The sequence below is a fragment of the Gigantopelta aegis genome, chromosome 14 (assembly GCF_016097555.1).
Source record: "Gigantopelta aegis isolate Gae_Host chromosome 14, Gae_host_genome, whole genome shotgun sequence".
Lineage (NCBI taxonomy): Eukaryota > Metazoa > Mollusca > Gastropoda > Neomphalida > Peltospiridae > Gigantopelta > Gigantopelta aegis.
The window spans coordinates 6,214,071-6,217,923 of NC_054712.1; the positions used below are offsets into that span (position 1 = coordinate 6,214,071).

At 36.2% G+C, this 3,853-nt stretch overlaps 1 non-coding gene across 1 annotated transcript; it reads right to left on the reverse strand.

The window, feature by feature from the left end:
- Window positions 1–936: 936 nt before the first annotated feature.
- On the reverse strand, window positions 937–1,009 carry Trnat-ugu. The gene has a single exon. It is a non-coding gene; the product is annotated as a tRNA-Thr (tRNA).
- Window positions 1,010–3,853: the final 2,844 nt, after the last annotated feature.

A 3,853-nucleotide genomic window follows, 5' to 3' on the forward strand; every position in this document is an offset into this window, starting at 1 on the left:
TTGTTTTAACGGCAACACTAGAGCACATTGATTTGTTATATTTGTGGCTTACGTCTGATGTCTAAAACCACTATGCCACTAAGGCCGGTAACTCTAGTCCTTAATTGACGTCTCATTTATAAGCATTGTTCAACTACAAGAAATTATCGAAGCTGTGTACACCACGATAACACGTCAATCGGTCTCGCACAATATCATCCCACAAATAAAAGAGCTCCAAGATCTGCCCCACGCACCCTGCACGAGTCGGGCGTATCACTCCGACCGTGACTGACGTTATGAAATATTATCTCCCCTGTTCAAACTCTTCTGCGAACAAAAATCAACAGATGGTTTGCAGAATATAATGGCGGCCAATGAATTATTGAGAACGCTTCGTCGAGCACAGTGGTCGACTGAGGCGAATTTAATGAAGTCATTGAAATCTGGCAAGTCCCAAGCAATAAAAGAAGTTATCTGCTACCCAGCACTGATGCAACATATCACAGGGAATAAATCATGACGTACACCGCATCATTATTTCACGACGCTCCGATGTGACTCAGCCATTTTGATATGATGCTGTCAGGATCAATTTTGAGTTGGGGCGTGTCGTATCCCAGTGGTAAAGCGCTAGCCTAGTACGCTGTCGGTCTGGGATCGATCCCTGTCGGTGGGCCTATTGGGCTATTTCTCATTAGAGCCAATGCACCACGACTGGTATATCAAAAGACCGTGGTGTGTAATATCATGTTTGTGGGATGGTGCATATAAAAGAACCCGTACGTGCTACTGATAGTAAAATGTAGGGGGCTTCCTCTCTAAGACTATATGTCAAAATTACTAAATGTTTGGCCATGATTAATAATTCAGTGTGTTTTATTGGTGTCGTTAAACAAAACAAACAAACCTTTTTTGTTGGTAAAATTCAGAACATAAAAGAATAAAACGAAATTAAGCCTCCAGTGAGACTCGAACTCACGACCCCTGGTTTACAAGACCAGTGCCTTAACCACTGAGCTATGGAGGCTATTGATATCATTTGGATATTTAGCTCTTTTCCTTTCACTCTGGTGTGAAACAGATCGTCATGATGAACTTTGACATGTTAATCAATATATATATATATATATATATATATATATATATATATATATATATATATATATATATATATATATATATATATATATATTATGTTTAGTTCTCTCCTGATGATGTCAACATTTCGTTGACGAAACGTTGAGACTTTAAACTTGTCGTTTTAAACAGGGACATTACTTTTATAATAAATTATTATATAAGATGACGGGCGGGTGTGAAAGTGGCGTTTTTATACATGATGATGGTGATGATGCGAAGTCATATTATTCAACAGTTTGGTGTCTAACAAAATGAGGATTAGACTTTCAGTTGCATATATGCAGTTGGTGATATTCACTGGTGACGAAAACACACATATTAAAGGGACATACCCTAGTTTTTAAACACTAAGGCATATTTGTTACTATTAGAGCCGTTTTTGATAATTGAAATCATACTTTACTTAGATTTTATGGTTTAGATTATCAATTTCCGTACATTCGAAGTGTTTTACCATCCTGGTGTTTTTAATATCACAAAATGCATTTCTCATATTTTTAACAACGCACGTGCGTCTGCCATTTTTGATAATTGAAATCATACTTTACTTAGATTTTATGGTTTAGATTATCAATTTTCGTACATTCGAAGTGTTTTACCATCCTGGTGTTTTTAATATCACAAAATGCATTTCTCATATTTTTAACAACGCACGTGCGTCTGAGAAGTAAAAGTTATGCAGTCGAGTTTTGGTCTATTTTTTTAGGGTATTTCACCATTTCAAAGTCACAGTCTTATGTTTCACTCAGTTGTAACTTTATCCAACTGTGTTAAAGGTTTGTAGATCAACTAAACTTCGCGTTAATTTTCACGGGTTGAAACTAGGGTATGTCCCTTTAACTACAACTCTGTCTCTGTATTTATTTCTCTTCTTTTTTTCATTTTCCTTTTTTTAATTAATTTGTTTTTGCATTCGTAAAAAAAAAATCGATAGAAGGCGATGTTGCAGCTTTAAGCCAAACACAAGTATGAGGTTAAAGTTTGTTTTCTTTAACGACACCACTAGAGCACGCTGATTAACTAAACATCGCTTGCTGGATATCAAACATTACGCGACAAGGAATCTTTTACTGAATTTTTAGGACGGCATATGCAACGGTCTTTGGTATTCCAGTTGTGGGACAATGGTTGGGGCAATGAAAATAAAACAATCACAGAACTAGGTTCACCGAGATAATTCGATCCTACGACTCAAGCACCTTAAGCGATCGCTTTACCGACTGACTCCCCACCCTTCTTTACATAAGAATACAAAACATGCTATTTCACTTAAAGGGACATACTCTAGTATCAACCCGTGAAAATTAACACTAAGTTTAGTTAATCTACAAACCTGTAACACATTTGGATAAAGTTACAACTGAGTGAAATATGAGTCTGTGACTTTGAAATGGTGAAATACCCTCCAAAAATAGACTAAACCTCGACTCCACAACTGTTATTTCTCAGACGCACGTGCGTTTTTAAAAATATGAGAAATGCATTTTCTTATATTAAAAACACCTGGTTGACAAAATCACTTCGAATGTACGGAAATGTATAATCTAAATCATAAAATCTAAGCAAAGTATGATTTTAGTAATCAAAAACTACTATTATAGTCAAAAATATGTCTTAGTGTTTAAAAACTAGGATATGTCCCTTTAAAATGTTTAAATTGGAATAGGTGAAGCATGTTGCCTTATAAAACGTTCCACGTAAACAATTCCAATAAGACTACATACTTCTTTAAACAAGCATATATTTTGTCAAAACAGTTCTCTACACTGTTTATTTAACTGTTGAATTGTTATATTGATGTTGATCATCACTTTCTTTTTGCATTTATCATAGTTTGACACCCAATAGCCGATGTATTTTTCGTGCTGGGGTGTCGTTAAACATTCATTCATTCATTAAAGCCTTAGAAGAAATCAAAGATTCAATAGCATCCAAATTTATTATTTTTACTGACTCACTTTTGTGTCTCCAAGCTTTGCGCAATATGAAGCTGGACCATCCCTTAATTGGGATGGTGATACGAAAGTGTGTCTTTTTATCTATTGCCAATAAAGATGTTGTACTTTGTTGGGTGCCCAGCCATGTTGGTATCAGGGGTAATGAAAAGGCAGATTCTGCTGCCAAGTCTGCTTTGGGTTTGCCTCATGCCAGGGTTGGTGTACCTTATACTGATTTTAAACTTAGTATCAACCAATTTATCTTTTCGACTTGGCAACGTGATTGGGACGGTGCGGTTGCGAACAAGCTTCATGCTATCAAGCCAGTCTTGGGAGAGTGGCAGTCCTCCTATAGACAGGAAGGATGAGGTAGTCTTGTGTCGTGCCCGCATCGGTCATACTTACTTGACCCATTCATTTATTTTGAAGAAGGATCATCCACCTCAGTGTGAGCACTGTCAGTGTACTCTGACGGTGCGCCACATTTTGGTGGAGTGTAAGCATCTGAAAGAAACTCGAAAATATATATTTGGACCAAGACATGTGATGGAATCCTTTCGATTCCATCAAGAAATTAGTTTACAGTTTCTACGTGTTACTGCGTTTTATTGTAAATTTTAACTATTATCTAACTGTGCTATTTGTATTTTTGCACAGTTCTTTACACTGTGTTTTAATTTAACTATTGAATTTTTATATTGATGTTGATCAGCAATTTATTTTGCATTTACCATAGTGTGACACCCAATAGCCGATGTATTTTTTGTGCTGGGGTGTCGTTAAACATTCATTCA